Source organism: Tamandua tetradactyla, chromosome 1 (assembly GCF_023851605.1).
Source record: "Tamandua tetradactyla isolate mTamTet1 chromosome 1, mTamTet1.pri, whole genome shotgun sequence".
NCBI lineage: Eukaryota > Metazoa > Chordata > Mammalia > Pilosa > Myrmecophagidae > Tamandua > Tamandua tetradactyla.
Window position 1 is genome coordinate 130759472 of NC_135327.1, and position 23563 is coordinate 130783034.

At 36.0% G+C, this 23563-nt stretch overlaps 1 protein-coding gene across 1 annotated transcript in view; it reads left to right on the forward strand.

Annotated features, from left to right (window-relative positions):
- The window catches only part of LOC143674793 (uncharacterized), a 447599-nt gene that overhangs the window by 327422 nt on the left and 96614 nt on the right, over positions 1–23563 (forward strand). The window lies entirely within an intron of this gene.

A 23563-nucleotide genomic window follows, 5' to 3' on the forward strand; every position in this document is an offset into this window, starting at 1 on the left:
CCTTAATCAGAGGATATTTAAACCTCTAATGAGTACTGACTATATTCCCTATCACCTTCATAAAGATGAGTTATTTCTAATTTCTTGGGGCACTTGAACATTCTAATGATTTTTTATGCTTATGATTTTTGAAAGCCTCCTCAAGGAGTACATTTGTTTGCAGATCATTGGTTCAATCTTTCGACAGGTCAGTTGCTTTGCTTAAGTGTGAATTTATTCCTCCACTACAGGCTGCATCCTTGTTTCTCAAAGTCTTTTTTTCCTTTTTGTTGCCTTCTTCAAAATGTTCCTTCTATAAACCTTTAAGAGACTAGCTCCTCCTCCTCATTAATGTCTCAACTCAAATGACAGCTCTTCTGTGAAGTCTCATCTCTACTCACATTGTTCACTGATAATGTCTTAGATTTCTTCATTTCATTAACTACTGCTTATTAATTCAGCAAATGTGTTTTGAACAGCCACAGATGGCTCAGGCACTGTTGAAGGGACTGAGGATAATGTAGCAATAAGGTGATAAATTCCTGCTGTCATGGAGCTAACATTATAAAATTCTTTTTAGTTTACTTACATACATTTTATGGTATCCTGCAAGAATGTGAACTCACATGAGAGCAGGGTTTGTTCTTCTTGATTACAATTGTGTAGATAGTTCCCAAGACCATGTTGAGGAGTAATTCCTCAATGCATTGTCAAATGAATAAGTCTCTTTTTAAAAATTGTTTGAGTCTTTCAATATATCTGCATCTCACTGACTCACCAGAATCCAGTTCTGTCCATTCCCTCCATAAAAAAAAATACAAGCTGAGGATGCCGAATATACCACAGTGGTGGTTTATTCCCTATACATCTAGTTACTCTGATCTTACTAGTTGAATTTATCCAGAATTAGTTTTGATTCTCAAAATTGTTTAGGACAAATGTTTTGTTTTTATTGCTGTGTAACAAATCCCCACAAATTTAGTGACTTAAAATCACACACATTAATTATATTACAGTTTCAATGAGTCGGAAGTCCAGGCTCATCTTAGCTGACTTCTGCTGTAGAGTCTCTCCAAGGCTGCAATCATCGTGTCAACCAGGGCTGCTGTCTCATCTGAAGGCTTGGTTGGGGAAGGATGTGCTTCCAAATTCATGTGGTTATTGGCAGAATTAGTTCCTTGCAAGGGTGGTTCACTTGAGGGCCATAGTTTCTATCTGGCTATTGACTGGAGGCCACCCATAGTTCCTTTCCTTGTTGATCTCCACTTCAGGCAGCTTTCTTCATCAAACCATGTATGTCAAGAAGGTAATAGACTCTGATGTCAAGAAGGAAGTCACAAGTTTTAATGTAGGCTAATTTTAGAAATGCTATCCCATCTCCTTTGCTGTATTCTACTGGCTAGAAGCAAGTTCCTAGATAGGCCCCATTAAGGAAGAAAGGATTATATAAGTGTGAGTACTAGGAAGCAAGGATGATTGTGGGCATCTTAGAGTCTACCTACCACAGCAATTGCCTACATGTTATCATGTTATTTAATCATGTGGGTTAAATGATATGAAAACCAATGATTTATGTGTATGAGCAGAGTTTTGCTATAAAAACTATTATATGTTTTGTAAAGATATGATAAAGACAGTTTACTAAATTAAATGTTTTAAAATTATATATGAACTAGAACACTAAAAAATAACAATCTATAATTTTGCATATAGATTTTTTTCTTGAGATTCTGATTTTTTTCCCTACCTTAAACAAATGTATATTAGAATTATAAATTACAACTGATCCATTATGGATATTATGGGTGTGACTTATGTAACAAATACAATGTTGAAATTTCACCAGCTGTACTTGAAGAAAGCCCTGTCCTTTCTTCAGAATTATGGATAGTCCACATGTTTTTAACAACTTGACTTTGATGCGGGCTTTGTAAAAGTATTCATGGGATCCACATACTGAGCCCTAAGTAGGATAAATTACCTGCTCATATTCATGCTGCTCAGAGATTTACAGAAGAGTTAAAGTCATTTTCCAATATAGAATATTGGATTAGAGAAAAACCTACAAAACTGAAGAAATGGGTCTAAAAGAGAATATCACTCTTACACAAAAATAATGGCATGAAAACCAGAACATACAGTGTATAGATTCAGAAATACAAAAAAGAAGTCATAACAACTTGCATTTAAAATGCTATTTAAAAAACAACAGCAACAAATCCTAACACTTTTAAAAATACAAATCTTTTATCCTTATTAGTTTAACAATCAGCATGGATAGACTCTGAATTATTCAAAGAGGAAAAAAACTAACATGAAAAGCCAAATTCTTTCTAGATAACATGTTTTCACAGCTCAATGTGAGAAATTTAAAGATGGTACAATAAAGGTTTTTTATTTTTTTCTTTAATATGGCATTCTTGATTTAGCCTATACATTAAGAGGTTCTAAATGTTTATAAAAGTTAATGCCAAAAAATTTTTCCTAATTTAGGAAAAAAAAAACACAAAAATATAGGTTGTATAGAATCATTAGTATTCACAAACAAAGATTTTTACAATGTAGCACCTTGTGTAATTAAATTCCTACTTCAGCATTTGCTAAATATATGTGCAAAATACCACCTCAGATTGATAGTGCTGAAGTAAACCCTGAGTTAAAAGAAATAAAGTCTGCAGAGTATTACCTGACTTTAGACTAATTAAAGATTACTAAGACTTACAGGAAGACAACACATAGCAGAGTTTTGGTGAATGTTTTGGAAACTGAAATTGTTGAAAATGCAGAGTTTCTACATGTATTGAGAGTAAAAATAGAGTTAAATATAAAGTAGTTGTTAATTCAAATCCAGTACTAAAAATAGATCAGAATTACTCAAAAAGCCATTGGTGTGATTATGTTGTATTGACTTACCACTATGATCAATGATATTCTGAAAAAAAAGGAAAGTCCTGAAAAAATGCATTCCTTCTTCTAAAGTATTTAAAATAATTAATATCATTAAATACACTTTATATTAAATAAATATTAAGTTAAAATGAGTTATACTTTTTTTTTTTCCACATGGACAGGCACTGGGAATCGTACCTGGGTCTCCAGCCTGACAGGCTAGAACTCTGCCACCATTGACCATTTTGTATAGGCCATTTTGCAGTAGTTTGAGTTATCTGAACAAGCACTAATCCAAGTAATACTTAATATGAGAACTTCTACCGATGTAGCTTATGTTTATTTATAAGACAGGTAAGTCTGTATGGCTGGCTGAGCTGTAGGCTTAATGACGTGTAGAAATAATACTCCTTGGTTTTATTCTATTGATGCAGTTTAGCTGTCTACTTCCCCATGTGATATACAAGGGCATAACAAATTTGATCTGAATAGGAGTCCCAGACTAGGCTCCATAATTGTAGCTAGCTGAAATAACAATGTTGAAATAATCCTTTACATTGATCAATGGAGAAAAAGGAAAACATTATTTTGGAACTATTTAATTTACGATGATTGATTAGAATCAGAAATTACAAAAGACCTAAAATACTTCCTGTTCAGTATATAATTGTGGGCCAGAAGTGTAAACACTATTAAACTTCAGGAATTGTACTATGCATCTAAAAAACAAACTGATGAGTGCAGTGCTCATAGTTGCCTCCGTTATGCCTTTACCCCACTGTGTAGAACCCACCCAATCTCAGCAAAATCACATGCCTATTGCAGGGTAATTGACCAGGCATGTGCTATTTAAGTTGGTCCTAACTGAGTAGCGCTCAGAATTTTTGATTTATTGCTGTGGAAGAGATGCTATCTTCCTTCTTTTAGAAGATGTAATACGTGGCTAGTGGAGTTTCATAATGTTTTAGCCAGTTTGACCGATGATGGACACCAGATAGAGAATGAAATGTACTTAGATAACGCTGGAGCAGAGAGAATTGGAGAGAAAAGGAGGTCAAGATATGATAAAACACACCTGAAGCTACAAGAACCAAAGTGTTTTCCACTAGTTGCAACAAAAATTATCATTATACAGTAAACAAGTCAAGACACTGAAAGTACCTCACGAAGGTGAGGATGTGGATTTGATAGTTCCTCTCCCCACCAGCCCCCAGAGCCTTCCCCTGTGACTTTAGAGATGAGCTGGTGGCTGTGTGCCTTGAGCATTGGAGGCAGCTGCACAAGCAGACACCACCAATGAATGCCTGGTAACGGCTGTATTGACAGATCCATCTCTCCGGTGGTGCTCTTATAATTTAAAACTGGTTATCTTACTATATTTACTGGCTAAATCTCCTGAATATATGAAGAGTTTGTTATCTTAAAATAAACTGCACTTGCACATGCTAAAGCTGTTTTCCTCCCCATCATGATCAATTTTGGCTGAAGATATTAAATATTTGTTGGAGTTACCCATATCTGGGAATTATTAGCGATTAACCACATCTAAAACCAATAAAATATTCATTATCTATCTTGAAATTATTGATTAATGTTATGATTGTAATAACATCCTATAAGAGCTAAAATTTAGTGTTTTTTTCTACTGGCAAGGATTATATAGAAATGTTTCATCCGTGTTCTTTTTTCTCATTATAGCAAGCTGACAATATTAATAAATTGCATATTTTCATTTCTTTTGACATCTTACCAGATATTTATAATTCTATATGAAAGGTTGATGGATTGGTGAAATGATGTTAACAACAAAAATTAATAAAAATAATAACTAACGCTTACGTGGCACTTAAAATGAGCGAGACATTATTTTAACACTTTCCATGCCTCACCTCACAAACGCCTTATTACAGCACTGAGATGTACGTACTATCATTATATCCACGTTACATTTGGGGAAGGTGAAGCACAGAGAGTTAGTGCTCAAGATCACAAAGCTCGAAGGAGGCAGAGCTAGTATTTGAACACAGGCAGTCTGATTCCAGAACCTATGCACTTAGCCACTAAAAAAAGTTACCTACTATGCTTATAATCCTAGATATGTTAAATATGGGAAAGCAGAAGTTTGTATAAGGGCTAGTCTTTCTTTCTTTTCTTTCTTTCTTTTTTTTTACCTGGGCAGGCACCAGGAATCAAACCCAGGTCCTCTGGCATGGCAGGCAAGCACGGGCTAGTCGTTCTTGAAAGTTATCCAAGGATATATTTTATGAAATATGAAAGACTCATACTACAATCTTGTCCCCACAGAGAAGACACTGTCTTACTATGAGTGGCAAAAACAACAAGGCCCACCATATTAGAGGTTCATATGAAAAAGTTATGGATGTGTGGTGATGGACTTCAATGACAACTTTGGATACAGTTGCTACAAATTGGGGAATTACAGAGGGTTTTGACTATACCATGAATGTTTGGCAGGTTTAACAAAAATGTGGATGACTTTTTGTTGTCTGAATGTTTGGTATTTTAAACACATTACAGTAAGCTAGGGATTGTATGACTATTTTAGAAAATACACAGAGAAAGAAATTACCATTGCGATTTTGCTCCTGGGAATGTAATGGAAAGCAAAGAAGGAAACCATCGTTGTGTTCTCAACTTTGACCCTCAGGAAGTTCATGGTGTGGTGACGACTGGAAGTTTGAAAGAAATGACCAAGTCATTTTCAAAATTATAGTAGATAAAAAAGGCAACTTTTGGAATATTCAAATATGGCTAGGGTTTTCATGAAATAGGGACACTCTAAGGAATAGAATTCTGGTAACTGTAAATGATGCCAATGAGAAAGCAGATGAGGGAGCATCAAAAGACATCAGTTAGATTTCATGGGAAGTATTCCATCTTTAAATGTTATAAGATCATTGAACTTCAAATGTCTTTTCATATAATTTTAGGAGCCCAGTGTGCATCTAAGATTTGCTTACTGAGCCCATATATCTAGCTACCTTTTGGAAGATATGGATTCATTCTCTTGCTAAATGTTATCACTATCTACCCAGTTGTTGAAGTGAGAAGCCTCATGTAATGCATGATGCCTCATCTCTTTTACATCATTTTTCACATAGATGTTTGCAACAGTCTCCCCCAAAATGTTCCTGTTTCTTTTTTTCGCTGCCATTCAAATCATATTTTTCTCAGTCCTTAGAGTGATGCTTATGTACACCAACATATCCTGACAGCGCCCTGAGCAAAATTCTTTATATGCTCCCTTTAGCCTGAATAGAGTCAGAACACTGGAGCACAGCCCACAGGGCCATTTGTGATTTGGCTCTTGCCAAGTGATTGGACTTAATGTTGCCACTCTACAGTGCTGCCCTTCTTTTCTGAATACCATCTTCTGACTAATTCCAAAATACTTACTATTCCTACAAACCACGCTCTCTTTTGTTCAAAGTTAATTTATGTGTGTGCATGTGTGTGTGTGTGTGTGTGTGTGCATATTCGTTAATGCATTGAGAATTTAATTGTGAGAATTGAAATTTATGCCTTTGAGTGTTTTTGGGGATCTAGGATGCATTTCCATTTTCTGTTGTGATGGTCACGTTCTGGTGTCAACTTGGCCAAATGATTATGCCCAGTTGTCTGGTCAGGCAAGTGCTGGCTTGACCCTTTCTGCAAAGATATTTCATGACTGGATGATTAAATCATCAGTCAGCTGATTGCATCTGACTGATTCAGTGGTTGATTACATCTGAGATCAACTAACCTGTGCCTTTACAATGAAATAATCTAATCAGTTGAAGCCTTTTAAGGAAGAAGAGAGACTCTTTCACTGCTTCTTCAGCCAGTGAGCTCTCCTGTGGAGTTCATCCAGACCCTTCATTGGAGCCACCAGCCTCACTGCCTGCCCTATGGATTTTGGACTCTTAAATTCTGAGAGTCGCATAAGACATCTTTATAAATTTTATATTCATAGATCTCTCCTGTTGGTTATGTTTCTCTAGAGAACCCTGACTAACACAGCTTGGAAACTGTCCTTCTGGTATGACCTTATTTTTAGTTGTTGGTGCCAAATTTTAAGGAAAAAATCAACAAACCAGAAATGAAAGCCTAAAAATGATTAGTTCAGTTTTCAGCTTTGAGGTGCCCAGTGTGCAACTTTCTTCAGTTGTCCTGCATCTGGGTTCATCTGACCTCAGTGGCCTTCTCCATGCCACCAAGCTCCACCCCAATAAAATCAAAGTTGGGTGCCTGAGGTACAGGGTGAGGAAGCCAATGCCACATTTGCCCTGGCCCTGAAGATGACCCTGGTCTGTCTCCAAAAAAATTTTGTGATGACATTGCCAAGGCAACTGGTGACTGGAAAGGTCTAAGGATTACATGAAACTGACCATTCAGAACAGACAGGCCCGGATTGAGGCGGTACCATGTGTCTCTGCTTTGATCATCAAAGCCCTTAAGGAACTACCCAGAGACCGGAAGAAGTGGCAAAACATTAAGCACAGTGGAAATGTCACTTTTCATGAGATTGTCAGCATTGCCCGACAGATGTGGCACCAATCTTTAGCAGAGAAGTCTCTGGAACCACTAAAGAGATTTTGGGGACCCAGTTTGTGGGCTGCAATGTTGGTGGCCAGCACCCTCATGATGTCAGATATGACATTAGCAGTGGTGTAGTGAGATGCCTAGCTACTTAAGAACTTCAAAAGACAATATTTCAATAAAAGATTATTTGACAGCCTCCCACAAAAGATTGTTCTAGCTGTGCTCACAACAACTCCCATTCAATAGTTGAAGGCCTATTTTGTAGATAAAAGCTTTGGCTAAACTAATGCATCTTATTTTTGTATGACTCCGGAGAAGTCATTAGGAGAAACATGGATTTAGAAAGACATTTCAAACCAATAGACTGGCTTGTGAGGAAGTGTCTAAGTGGGACGAGGGGGAGGTGGTCTTAAAATGACCGTCCTAACTTCCTTTCAACCTGAAGATCCTTTTAGTATCTAATTCATTCATCAGCACAGTACATTGGACAGTTTCAGTGCATCAGTCAGGGCCTTCTGGAATTGTCAAGGATTAGGCAAAACAAGTGAGTCTCCACCTATCTTTTAAGAAGTGGTACCTGTAGACCTTGCTTAACTATGTGTTCAGATTGTGATCTCATCAATTCCAAATCCCACACTCTCATATCATGTAATTGACAGTATAAAAAGATGCTTAATTAAAGAAGTGTCTCTACTAAATTCTTATATGACTTCTTGACTGTTTCCTCTCTCTGTAAATAGTATTGATTCTTAATCTTTAAATTCAACCTATCTAAGTCTGTTTTTGACTGTTTGGTTCTCAGTTTTTAGTTTAAATTACCCTCATTTCAAATTATTTTAGTTTAATTTTACATACCTAAATGTATATGCTTGTGGCCTTACTATATATTAATAAAGCTTTTCTTTTTTAAAAAGCATCTTACAAAATTGAAAATAATGCAGAAGTACTTTAAAAACTCTTTTTTCACTCAGAAATAAATATTAAAAGTCATTAATATTGGTATATTTATTTTCTGTTTTCTTATGCATATAAGTTTATTTTCAAATAGTTGCTTTTTCAGGTTATTTATGGGCTTATATCCCACTGTTTTCAGTTATTATATTATGAGTATTTATTATTCATTTAAATATCTTCTAAACCTACTTTGTGATTAATCTGTAATTATTAAGGACAGGATTTTGTGAGCAGTTAGGTTTTGTTATTTATAAATGCCTTTTATCCAGAAAAATGTGTAGAAGATGTCTGCTCGATAACCACCATTCTAATTAACTATGATAAATATAATTAGAGAAAGAAATATCTGGGAGAGAAGGCTTAAATCATCTCTGAGCCATGCAGGATATCTCTGAGGAATGTCCAACATTATTCATTTTACTTCATTTACATCATCAATTTTACTCCTCTCTTTCACCTTTAAATCTCCTTGCCATTGCCTACAATTCTTTTACAAAAATCAAATCACTTGACCTATTTCTGACCTAAATTTCTATTCTATCACATATTATTAAGCAGTTTCCTTTAATTATGAGGTAGTCAAAGATAATTATTAGAAAATATATCTTTTCTATTTACTCTATGAAAGCAGAGAATTCATCAGAGATTTAAAAATTACATAATTCTTGTCTGGTTTTTGGTCTCTAGGAGTTTAGCAGGTTTCAGGTGCTTACCTGATAAAAGTTAACAAAATGCAATAGTAATTTTTAAAAATTTTGTTAACATGCATTTAAAAATAGAGCTTAGAAGAAAAATGAATAGATGAGAAAATTAGGAAATGAATAGGCAAAATGCAAGTTGGCATGTGGATTTTTTGCTGCATCTTCTTGAACATAATTGCCTTCCTGTATTCTGCAAATGTGTGAATCCGACCAAGAGGCATGGGCCAAATTGACTCAAATCACATCATTTCTCCTAACATAAAAATAGGCAAAATAATCCTTTTGTTAATTGATAGTTTCAACAATTAGAACAGTATGAGTACAATACTTTTAATAAAGCCATTTGGAAGTAATCTGGTTTCTAAATTAATATGTTATTCACTGGAAAAACTTTGAATGTATGGAAAGTAAAATCATCTGCAAGATCTTTATCTAGAAGTAAACAATATTAACATTTTTATATGCTTGTTTTTTTTAACTTATATAGAGATGCACATTTTCCCCCAATAAAACTGGGAATGTACCATACATATTTTTGAACATGAATTTTGTACTTTTGTACTCAAAGTATACCATTTTGAATATATTCTTGAAGGTTTATCACTATATCAGATAGTCTTCTATATTAGTTTAAAAATAATTTTGATTTGAAATGCTAAAACTCAAATAGCCAGCCTGAAATGTTCTGTATTTTCATTTTAAAGTGTGCTATGCCCAGGTTTTAAGGCATTTGTGATGATATATTTTAACACCACTTAGGATGAATTCTAAGAATAACTAACAACAAGAAAGCTCATCTTCTCACCAATATTTGGTGGCAGCAATAACCTACAAATGTAAGAGAAAGTTTTGCTTTTACTGTGACATTCAGTCCTATCTAAGATGGATTGGTGCACAGAGTGAAACATTCAGAAATTCATATTTATGCCTAACTGTAAAAGCAAGCAAACAAAACCCAACATCCACAACACGCACAGTTCCAATGAGATGTGTCACTTAAACAGCTAGATTGAAGTTATCCAAGTGAGAAGCCAATCCTAACGATAGTCATCTGCACACGTCTCTTTTCTGTAATCTAGGGAGCTCAACCTCAGCTAGACATTAGAATTGTCCTGTGTGTTTCTAAAAACTGCAGTAGTCCACATCCAGTCCCATCCTCTCAGTTGGCCTATGGTGGAGCCTGTGCATTGGTGTGTTTTAAACATTTTCCTAGATGATTATTATGTTCAGTAAAGGATAAGAAATGTTGCTTGAATGGAAAGCCAATTGCAAAATTGTTTTGAGAAGTAAAATCTAGTTTTCCTCCTTCTATCAGAGAATAAATGAAAAGACTAAGATGAAGGGAATTAACAGGAAAATATGTATTTTGAATTTCTCATTTCATCTGGGCATATTTCATCTATGCAACATAAATACAGCACATTTGTCACTAGAAGAATTTAAATTTAACTTGCAAGCTTATGTTATTACAATGCTACATATTTGTTTGTACCTCTTTAGTGATGGAAAAATCTGAAGTGCAAGTGATTTTCTTTTCATATTAAAAAATACATCTATATATTTATAGTGGACACTGTTGACCTTGCAGAGTCTCAGATTTATAAATCTATGGCAAGCCAAAAATCAATTAAACATTCGGTTTTGCGACATATTTGTAAAAGTATTCCAAAATAATTATTTAAACATTTACACTTTGTATCCTGCACAAAAAGATCTTCATTTATTTCAAAGTTGCAAATAATATACAGAAGCAGGGCCAAATAATTAAATGCCTCTTTTGGTAAAATTTTTATTAAATTGACTAGTCATTTAAATTGGGTTGATTTATACTAAATTCTTTCTTAAACCAAGATAATAAAACTGTTCTAAAATGATTCTAAATCCATTTTGAAAAATACTTGTAAATCCCTCTTTAATTAACTTATCTTACGCAAGTTTAGAAGGAAATTTGCTTTCTGGCTTCTCTTCCACTGCCAAATCTGATTAACCAAATGTTGTCTGTATATATTTTATATTGAACATTCCACTTAACATGATTTAGTCAATAATTCTAGAATATTAATGTTCATAAGAAGTCACTTAGGAGTGTTGGTTAAAAATTCAGATTCCTGAGCTTCAACTCTAGAGATTGGGGATGGAGTCAAGGAATCTGCACTGTTTAAATGAGCTCCTCTGTCTATTCTGATGAAATAATAGTGGATCACCCTTGGGGAAGTGCTTATTTCATGATCCTTAGTCCCAGATGGTATGGGAAGAAGATGCCGAAAAGAGTACTTCACACATGTTTAGAGGGAAATAGATTGGATGTTACCATTTTTTAAACTTTTCTCTCTTGCAGGTCCTATGTTATCCTTAGCAATGGGAGACTATCCCTTGTGCTCTGTGCTTTATAGGGCAACCCAAACTTTGTTTTCCCCTCACATATCTACTTCTTTTGGTTGATGCACTTTATATCCAAGGGAGAAAGACTTTAATTGGCATTAGGGCTATGGTTTCTATTAGAAATACCTACGAGAGAAAAATGCATCTATTTAAATTCACACTTAGATGTAAATTAATGGACTCTTAACATTTTCAGTGGGACAAAGAAATGGGAGGGCAGTGACACCTGAAATTGAGGGATAGGGATAATGGCTCAGAAAACAAAGTTTGCAAATATCCAAGAAGCCGCATCTGTCAAACAAATTTGCTCTGATTTTGGTTTAGTAGTCTCCACCTATCTCTAAGTTCCTTGAGGGTAGTATTATTCTTAAATTCTTTGCATTTTTTGAGCCTTTGTCTTTGTGTGTGTTAGACACAGAAAGGGTAGGCAGCAAGTGCCTTTTTAAAAAATTTTAATCTTAAATGATAAAGCCTCTGGGTCGCTTTAAACAAATCCTTGTCTTTCCCTCTTTTTTCCCACTTTCCATCTATCACTGTGTCTGGTTGCTTCTGCCTCCTAATGATCTTATTATTGACTTCCCCACTACCATTTCCTTACTTAGCAATTAGTCAACAGGGTCTCCCTGACTGTCTTTTTCCTTCTCAGTTCTGTCTTCTATACCAAAAGCAAAGTGACCTTCCATTGCCTACAATATTATTCTCTGATCGGTGTTTCCAAGGACACTTATTTCTAGGAAAATGAAATTCCATTTGAATTTGCATATTTTAAATTAGTTTGAAAAACAGCTTTTTTCCTTCTATTTCTTAGAGTCTTTATATGCAATGTACCCTCCAAGGGAATATGCTATCAGCACTTCCCAAGCTTCTGTGGCCAGCAGTCTGTCTTTATGGAACATTTCTTGGCTTAGAAGAACTATACTTTCCTTACTATGGCACGCAAAAGAATTTCTCCTGTACCTGTATATTGGCGCTCTTTGTTCACCAGTTTCTCCCAGCAAACAGCAATACTAAGCTTCTTTTAGTTTCAAAGACATTCTGTACTCTTGCGTCTGTCCACTCTTTTGCAGAGGCTGTCCTAGAATGTCACCTTTCTTTAACCATCACTCCAACCTTTACAGCACGTTTATGTCTCTATGTTTTTATTTCTTTTGGAAAGTCTGTTATTTATTAACTCATTGATATTTTGGTTCTGTTTTCACTACATTGTCATTATTATATCTGTTATATGTCTTCATTAGAGCACACACCACAGTCTGATTTCATAGATACTTTTTCTTTCACTTTAATAAGTTTCTTAAAGCCAGCAACTAACTAACTATCCATCTTGGTCTCCCAAGAGCTTGGTCCCAATAAATTAATGAAGAAGGTGCAGATACATTTTCGGCCCATTATTGTTTGCTCATTGGCCAAAAGTCCTGAATTAAAGTGAAGTTTACCTCTATACAACCCTCAAATTCCACTTGCATCCAAATGAATGTCATTAGGGTCCAGGCGGTTTGATTTCAAGTTATTCACATCACTCATTCATTTATCCGCTTGTTTCAACTACTGGGAAACATCTAGGAAATGCTGGAAACGTTGTCTCCCAGCAGTTCTGAAATCCCCACTGGGTTTCCTGGAGCTAGATATTCTTGGAATAGCATAATATTTGAGAACAGATGAATTATTCTTTATTGGGTTGGAAGATAGAAGCACTTTTGATTATCAAGAAGCTCTTCTTTGTCTTTTATGGTTTGATTTCTTTATAAAAAATTCCATCTCAGAGAACTTTACACCTCACTCTTTATTTTCTTTTTATTTAACGAACACTTTTTTGACATTTATTATGTCCTAGATTCGAAGCAATTTAGAGCTTTAATTTATTTAATCTCATAAAAATCCTATTAGATACTCTTGATATCCATATTTCACTAATGAGAAAACACAAGCAAGTGTGATAAAATAAATTGCAAGAGTGACACACCTATTAAGAAATAAAAACAGATGCAGTCTGACTCCCAGGACTTGTACTCTTAAGCACTCAGCCATCCTAAATCTCACTATGTTCTAAGTTTGTAATATTTTTCAACTTTGTATAGAAGAATTACTGAACAATTCGTAGGAGTAAATGTCGCTACTTAAATGCTCTGCAAAAGAGAGAGTGATTTTTTTTTCATTTTAACTAGTTCCTTTATGGATATATATCTATAAAAAGACTTAAAGTTTATTAATAGGATGGGATATATTTTTATAACTGTAATCATATGGACTTCTATTCAAGAAAGTAAATAGATTTAAAAATGATGTGGACAAATTTTGAGTTAATTACAAATATATAGATATTTCTTTTTTTTTATAAAAAAATGGAATAGGTTTTATCTGAGGTTAGTGAAATCTTAAACAGATTAAACTAATGCCAGAAAATCCTACAAGAGAAAGATGAATGTCCATTAGTAATAAACTATCTTCTATGCCAAATAAGTCTTCTTAATGATTAACTTATTAAGGGAACCAAGCTTTAGAAATATAGAGGATAACGGAGGAATGGTAGAAGGTGGGGCAAAAAGAGGAGGAGAAAGAATTATAAGCCGCAAGTGGGTTTGTCCCCATCTGTTCTTTCACTTTCTACACCTATCATTTCCTAGAATGTTTTCTAGGCATTCAATAACTATTTCTTGAGAAGAATGATTAATAGGAGGAAGAAATAAGATAATGGGAGGTCAAACAAAGAGGGAAAAAGGAGAACTAGAGAATGGAAATATTGGGAGATTAAGAATGGAGAATAAAAGCAACTATAAGCACAAAACGCTAACTATCTGCAAGGCACTTATTTATTTATTTATTTATTTATTTATTTATTTATTTATTTATGATATATTTATCAAGAGAGCTTCACACACCATGCAGGCCATCCAAAGTCTACAATCAATGGCTCACAACATCATACATAGTTGTGTATTCACATGAAGGACTTTAAGAGAAAAAAAAAATCCACTCACTGCCATAGTCTCGTGGGGTAGGTGCTATTATCAGCAGGTTGCTCCTAAGAGGTGGAGCAGTGAGTGATTCACACCCGATTACCTGGCATCACAGTCACTGCTCTTACCCGCTGTGCTGCACCACCTCAGAGCAGAGCAGGAGCCTGGAAGACAACAACGTGAGGGTAGAAATAAAGTCACAGCACCTTTACTTCCATTATTGTATCGTTATCTGTTATTGGTAACAAATTACCTAAAATTTAGCAGTCTAAAACAGCAGATGATGAGACTTCCGGGAAGATGGCTGACTAGAATAGCTCGAGATTAGCCCTGCTCCATGGAAAAGTTAGAGAAGGGATAGGAGGGATGGATGGCAATTCAGGAGCGTGGCTGACCTGGAAGAGCCTTCTGCAGCACATTTGGCAGCCCTGGTTGCAGAAGCCAAGGAACTGGAAGGAAGTGAGCTGGAGTCTGGCGTGGAGCCAAAGGAGTGCACAGACAGGAGTGTGGGACTAGGAAGTAAGCCCGGCTGCGTTCCTTGGGTGTGCTACCATGACGAGCACAGCCCCGTGACCTGCAACTCACCACACACCCCACACACCAGAACCCCCTTACCTCACGTTCCAGGCGCCCCACCCCACCAGTCCCCAGTGCACATACCTTCCCCACACTCATACCCCAAGTGCAGCCCAAACCACCTCTCCTGCACCCCTTCCAAGCACTACCCTCCCCTCCCTGTTCCCTGCAGGCTGTTGCTAGCACATAAAGGTTGTGGGCACTAATTTCCATACCCAGGCTACTTAGCCCCCTGCCCCACAGTGTCACACAGCCCCACCCCACCCTCTTTGAGCTCAGTACATCCATTTTATGGCACGCTTAGGCCCACGCATGTGCACAGGTCCCCAGTGACATCATTCAGTTCTGGGAACTGCACTTTACATCAGTCCTAGAAACACACATGCACACAGCCCTCAACCTCACTTCCCAGCTCTGAAAAAGTGCTGACCTGCACAGCTGGGTCACATCTGCCCCCAATCCATGAAGGCGTAACTCCAACCTGCTGACACAGCTCTATGCTTGTGCCCAAAGGGCCCTGTGCCTTAGAGCAGTGCACACCAGGGTTATAACCCCCAGACTGGTACACCTGCACAGCTACATCCTCCCTAGCAGCTGGGCACCCACATTCACAAGCATCAGTGTAACATCCCCAAACTGCATCCATATCTGTCCTGAAACAAATCACTACACTGAGTGCTCCACCCCATGCCCTGCTCCCTGCTGTATAGCCATCCCACAAACACAAGGCCTAGACTACTGAAAGAAATCAACTCTGAAAGTAAATCAATCAAGATATTTACATGACACGAAAATAGCAGATCACTAAGCATATCACAATGCAGACACATATTGCCCTACTTAATGACCAAATTAAAACATCAGAGAAGACACAAACATTGGAACAACTAATCAATGATGTTCATACAGCTCTACTTAATAAAGTAAGTGGAATAGCAAGTGACATAAAGGAGATCAAGAACACAAAGAGGGGCGGGCCGCGGTGGCTCAGCGGGCAAAGTGCTTGCCTGCTATGCCGGAGGACCTCGGTTCGATTCCCGGCCCCAGCCCATGTAACGAAAACGGAGAAACAAAATACAATAAAACAAGAAAATGTTTAAAAGATGTTTCCCTTTCTTCCTCTCTTCCTTCCTTCTATCCTTCCTTCCTTCTCTCTGTCTTTCCTTTAAAAAAAAAAAAAAAAAAAAAAAAGAACACAAAGAGGAATTTGAAAGAATAAATAGAAAAATAGCAGAAATCACAGACATTGAATACTCTGTTGACTAAACAAACAAACAAACAAAACAAAAAACACACAAGAGGCACACAACACCAGATTTGAAGAGACAGAAGAAAGAATAAGTGATATAGAGGGTAGGATAATTGACTACAAAAATTCAAAACAGCAAATGGCAAAAAAAGATGGAAAAAATCGAATGGAAATTCAGGGAAATGATAGACAAAACAAAGTGCACAAATATAAGAATCAATAGTGTGACAGAAGGAGAAGAGAGGAGCAAAGGGCTAGGAAGAGTAATTGAGGATATAATGGGGGAAAACTTCCCAACTCTCATAAAGGATATAACATACAAGTCAAAGAAGCCCAAAGAACTCCAAACAGAACAAATCCAAATAAGCCTTGCCCAAGACACATTTTAAGTGTCTGTCAAATGTGGAAGAGATACAGAAAATCTTGAAAACAGCAAGAAAAAAATGATCTACTACATACAAGGGAAACCAAAGAAGACTGAGTTCAGACTATTCAACTAGCACCCTGGAGGCAGAAACGCAGTGAGTGGTATGACATATTCAAGTTCTTGAAAAGAGAAAGACTTCCAGCCAAGAATTATGTATCTAGCCAAATTGTCCTTCAAAACTGAGGGTGAGATTAAAGTTTTCGCAGACAAAGAAGTCCCAGATGAATTTGTCAACAAGAGATCACCACACACGAAATACTAAAGGAGTTCTGCCAGATGAAAAAAAAAAAAGACAGGAGAGGCAGGTCTAGGGGAGGGCACAGAATTGAAGAGTACCACTAAGGGTAATTTAAGAATACAAAGAGAAAGAGGGAAAAGAATATATAGATTTGATAAATAAAATAAAAAAGATAAGACGGTGGAATCAAGAAATGCCTTTTCAGTAATAACTTTGAATTTAAACAGACTAAACTTACCAATTAAAAGATACAGATTGGCAGAACGGATTAAGAATTGTAATCCAGCTATATGCTGTTTACAAGAGACTCATTTTAGACACAAGGATACAAATAGATGGAAACTGAAAGGATGGAAAAAGATTTCCCATGCAAGTTGTAACCAAAAGAAAGCAGGAGTAGCTATACTAATAATGGACAAAATAGACTTTAAATGTAAAGACATCATAACAGACAAAGAAGGGCACTAATACTAATTAAAATGTCAATTCAGTAAGAAGATATAACAATCATAACTGTTTATGCTCTCAATCAAGGAACTCCAAAGTACATGAGACAGACATTGGCAAAACTGAACAGAGAGAGAGATGTTTCAAAAATAATAGTAGGAGACTTCAGTACATCACTCTCCTCTATATATAGAACAACAAGACAAAAGATCAACAAGGAAATAGATGAATGAATTAGACCTAACAGACATATATAAGTCATTGTGCCCCAAAGCACAAGGTTATACATTCTTCTCTAGGGCTCATGGAACATTCTCCAGGATAGATCATATTCTGGGACACAAAACAGGTCTTTATAAATATAAAAATACTGAAATTATTCAAAGCACTTTCTCAGATCACAATGGGATGAAGCTGGATCTCAATAACCAGTGAAGAATGAGAACATTCATAAGTATATGAAGATTAAGTAACACACTCTTAAACAACCAGTGGGTCCAAGTATAAATTGCTAGAGAAATCAGTAGCTATCTGGAGATGAATGAAAATGAGAACAGAACTTATAGAACTTATGGGATGTGGCAAAGGCCGTGCTGAGAGGAAAATTTATTGCCCTAAATGCCTATATTGCTAAGCAAGAAAGAGCAAAAATTGAGGACTTAACAGCAAACCTGAAGGAACTTGAGAAAGTACAGCAAACTAACCCCAAAGGAAATAGAAGAGAAATAAGAAAGATTAAAGCAGAGATAAATGATTGGGAGAACAAAAGAACAATAGAAAATCAATAAAACCAAAAATTGGTTCTTTGAGAAAATCAATAAAATTGATGGGCCACTAGCAAGACTGACAAAGAGAGAGAAGATGCAAATAAACAAAATCAGAAATGAGAAGGGGTGTGTTACCACAGACCGTGAGGAAATAAAAAATATCGTAAAAGGATACTATGAACAACTATATGCCAACAAACTTGACAACTTAGATGAAATGGACAGTTTCCTGGAGGCACACAAACAACATACACTGACTCAGGAAGAAATAGAAGATCTCAACAAACCAATCACAAAGAGATTCAATCAGCCATCAAAAAATCTTCCTACAAAGAAAGCCCAAGGTCAGATGGCTTCACAAGGGAATTTTATCAAACATTCCATAAAGAACTAACACCAATCCTGCTCAAACTTTTCCAAAAAATTGAAGAAAAAGGAACTCTACTGAACTCATTTTATGAAGCTAATATCATTTTAATACCATAGAATGTTGATAGACTGTGGACTTTGGACCCTCTACATGATGCCTGATGAATGCAGGTGGCTGAAGGATGCAGTGACAGAGAGACAGATTGGCGAACGATGGTGTATACTTATGAAGGAAGGTTGTGCTGCTACAAAAAGGAACAAAGTCATGAAGTATACAATGATGTGAATGAACGTGTGGGACATTTGGTAAGACAAAATAAGCCAGAAACAAAAAAACAACAAAGGTATGGTCACCTTTAGAAAATGCTTTCAAGAATTTTCTTAAAATTCTAGATTGCAAGATTTTAGAGCAGACACATTAAATCCAGAGTGGTGATTATTATTTCTGGATTTTGAGAGGCTATTGTATATATATAACCTGATACTTAGAGATAAGAGCGATGCTGAACAGATTGGGATAAAGTAATTCAGAACATAGGGGTAAGGAAGACAGTGTCTGTATTTTAGAATGACACAAACTCTTTGAGAACAATGGAAGTAAGGCTAATTTGATCTGAAACTAAAATTTTCCATAAGGCATAATATAATTCAACCTATCTGTGTATCTCATTTGAACAACTGAAACACAGTGAGCACAGAATAAGAAAGATGTCCTTTAATGCTGTATAGATTATTGTAATGCCTGGAAACATCCTAGAGTATATTATGCAGATAATCAAAAAGTACTGGCAAATTCTCTTGAGGGAGGGGAGAAAGAATAAGAACCTATTAAACCTTACCATCAGGGAATCCCCTGATACTGTGTCAAACTTTAGGGACACCAAATCAATAGGCCATGTCCTCGATTATGAGGCTTACTCTTGTGAAGCTTATGTAGGTAGCGGAGAAGCTTAGACTACCTATAAGCATGCCTACTTCTGGAGGAACTCTATTATTGCTCAGATGTGGCCTTATTCTCTCTAAGCCCAACTCTACAAGTGAAATTATTGCCCTCCCCCTACAGAGGACATGACATCCAGGGCTGAAAGTCTCCCTGGTGACATGGAATGACTCCCAGGGATGAATCCAGACCTGGCATTGTGGAATCAACAATTACATCCTCACCAAAAGGGGGAAAAGAAGTGTAATTAATAAAGTATCAGTGGCAGAGAGAGTTAAGAAGCTACTCTGGAGATTGCTTTACACTAGCTTCAGGTAGACCTTGCTACCTATCATAACCTGCCAAACCCCAACAAGGACCATTCCAGTCATTCCTAAAGAACACCTGGGACAATATATAAGATTCCACAAGGGTTCCAGGAACTAGAGTAACTTTTCAGAAACCTTCAACCTCCAGATGGGTCCCTGGTCTAGATAAGTCCTGAAACCTAGCCCAGCCTCTCCAGAACATCAGATAGTTCCCTCTACCTACCGCGTATTAGTGACAGACCCTCCCATATCAAAAATTTAGAATTGCCACAGCCCAAACAACACTAAAGAGAGGTATGGAAAAATCAAAGGTTGGTCGAGTTATACATAGTTGATAGGACATAACAAATGAATATGAGTGCTGAATCATTAAATTGATATCTCTTTTAGCCTCTAGTATTTTAGAGCAGCTAGAAGTAAAAACCTAAAATTGTGAAGTTGTAATCCATGTCAAAGTTTGAAATATGTTCTACAACTAATTGTGGTGCTGTGCTTTGAAATTTATAGCTTTTTTTGTATTTATGCTATTGTTCACAAAAAAAAAGAAGAAAAAAGTTAATTGCTATGATAGAAAAGTATTTAAGCCCTCTAGCCTCCTGTATTCTGCAGCAGCTAGAAAGAAAAATAGGAGACAATCGTATGGTAGCTCATGACAAACTCTAGAATCTGTCCTGTAACCACTTGTTGAAGAGTGCTTTGAAAACTATTGCTTTTTTTATTTCTTTGCTTTGTATATATGTTGTACTACACAATAAAGAAATTAAAAAATAAAAAGAGCAGATGATTATCATCTCACAGATTCTGTGGCTCAGGAATCTAGGTGTGGCTTAGCTAGGCGCATAGCTGGCTCCTGGTCTTTGTATTTTTAGTTTTTAGGAATGATAGTAGTGCTTTAGTAGTTGACAAAACTCTTTCAGATCTAGCATTTTCTGTGATCTTTACAGTTTCCTGAGAAATCAGCGAAAAGGAAATTATCCTTTCCATGTTACTGTTGAGCTAACCAAGAATCAAATCATATGCACCTTTTCCAGCTGTCATCAGGTGCAAGGTGCTATGACATCCATTATTCAAAATGATATTGAGGATTTCCTAATGACCAAAGCAATATATGTTCATGCAGAAAATACAAAAAATAATTTGTGTAATTTTGTGACTGGGCTTGATGGGGTGAAGTAGGGAAACAGTTTTTCTCTTCTCCCTACCCCACTCACTTTAAAAAAAAAATTAAATTAGAAAACTTGTAGGTTTACAGAAAAATCATGCATAAAATACAGAGTTCCCAGTAATATCTCATTGTTAACACCTTGTGATAATTCAGAACATTTGTTAAAATTATGTAAACATTATCATGATTGTTCTAATAATTATGGTCCAGTATTTACAACACAGTTACTATTTGTATTGTATAGACCTGTGTTGTTGTTTTTAAAATTTTTATTCTAGTGACATATATCCAACCAAAAATTTCCACTTTTGCCAACATTTAAATATATAATTCAGTGCTGTTAATTATGTTCACAATGTTGTACTACCATCGTTACCATTCATTACCAAAACTTTATGTTGAACCTAAATAGAAACTCTGAGGTTGCAGTGAAACTATTAAGCCATGTCTGCAGCCATCTCAGCATTCAGCTGGAGCTATCAAATCTTCTTTTAAGCTTACTCACAGAGCTACTGGCAGGCCTCAGAAAATTCATTCCCCCACTCACTTATATGGGTGCTGATAGGCTTTCACCACTGTGATCACTTATGTAAACCTCAGCATAGCCTACCTGAGTGTCCCACAACATGGGGTAGAGCTGAGCTGTGCACAAGTAGAAAACCACATTCCTTCGTAGCCTGTTCTTGGAAGTGATATTCCATCACTTTTGCATATTTTATTTCTTAGAAAGGAGTTAATAGGTCCAGTTAAGAGGAAAGGATTGTACAAGAACTGTAGTATCAGGAGCTGGGTATCACTGGGGAGCATCTTAAGAGTCTGCTTTATTGCATTTGTGATGACTGAGTTAGATATTGGTTCAGTTTGCTTGAATCATATTTCTGATATCTACAGAATTCTAATATAGAGTCTTGGAGCTGAAGATGCTTATTTAGAAATTGTTCAATTTATTGTTAAATTATTAACAATTATGTTAACATAATTTATGTTAAGTTGTTAAATACAACAATTACTTTTAAAATTAGAGTGTCAGAGAAGAATTAAGTTTAGTGTTCCCTGGAGTATTATTTATAAGCACTGTCACAATGAAAGAATGTGCTGATTTGTTAACTATTTTAAGATTAAAAATAGAATAAGAAGACTACAAAAACCTGTGTACTATTCTGTGAGGTTGACAGGTTTTTAAAAAATAGTTCTTTTGGCTAATAAGAGGAATTTGCTCTAAATAACTTTCTGAAACATTTTTTGTAAAGAAAGTTTAGCATAAAAGCGATGCCAGAAACATTGTCACATTTCATGGTGGCTTCTGGAGGAAATGTAAGGAAGTAAATATTGTTTCCTTTGAAGATGCAATAATAATTTCTGATTAATATTCATTTAGGATGAGTCCTACTATTTGGAATATGGATAAAGTGTGATAACACTCATCAATTAATAATTACTTTTTGAGCCCCTGCTGTGTCTAAGGCACTGGAAGTGTAAGATGGGATCCCTGCACTACTATGTGTTACAATTAATTCATGCATATGTTTATTCATTCATCAAAATGCTGACAGAGAGCCTACTATGTGCCAAATATTGCATTATCTGCTATAATAATAATGGGTTAGGAAGAAAAAAAATCATTAGACTGATTCCAGCCTTTCCAGTATCTCATCGGATGCTCTAGGGTTTCAATGCAAGTCATCTTTGTACACTTTATAGCTCAATTACCACACTTTCTTCTTAGTGGAACTTTAGCAGTCTCATGATGAATAATCTATTAAGCCTCTTTCAATTCATCAAGATGCTGCATTGTGCGTACCTTCCATCCTGGATGATGTTTACTAAGTCCTTAATTCTCAGTTTAGAAATCATTTGCTCTGGAAAGTCTTCTCTGACCACTTCAGACCAGTTTTCTTGCTGCTACTCATACACTTCTGCTTCTGCTCTCCTGGCAGCCTGGACTTTTCTTCTCACATCCTTCAGTGTCAATTTTTTTTTAACCCCGGTAATCTCACTCAAAGGTAAGCGGCCCGAGAAAAGAAGGCATGTTTAACTTATCATTGTAACATTGTGTCCCCATCTGTTCAACAATATTTGTTTAGTATTAATATATGGTAGACAGATCTCTAGGCATTGAAGATATAGCAGTGAATAAAACATAGATTCTTTTCATAGGGATTATGTTTAATAGTGTGAGACAGATAATATATAAATGAATGTATACTAAATCAGATACTACTAAATATTATGAGGAAAAATAAATCAGGATAAGGGGATAAAAGTAAGTAGATTGGAGGGAAAGGGGTGCTCTTTTAATTAATGAGGTCTAGAAGGCATCATTAAATAGGTAATATTTGAGCTGAAAGCTAAAGGAAGGAAGGGAGGAAGTCCCAGGGGTAGAATGTTCCTGGAAAAAGAGACAATGAGTGCAGGGGTCCAGAGTTGGAAGTGCATTTGATGTACTGAAAGGGCGACAAGGAAGCCTTGTGGCTATAGCAGGGTGTTGGTATATATATATGGGGTGGAGAGTCTTAGGAAATGAGGTCAGAGATTTCAAGGGATCAGATCATGTAGAACTTTGTAGACCAGGGTAACCTAGCACTTAATATACATGTTAAGTGTTTAATAACATATATTGAATATTATTAGATTAAGGTTGTAGTATATAAGAGCAGCATTGTTGAATTTTAC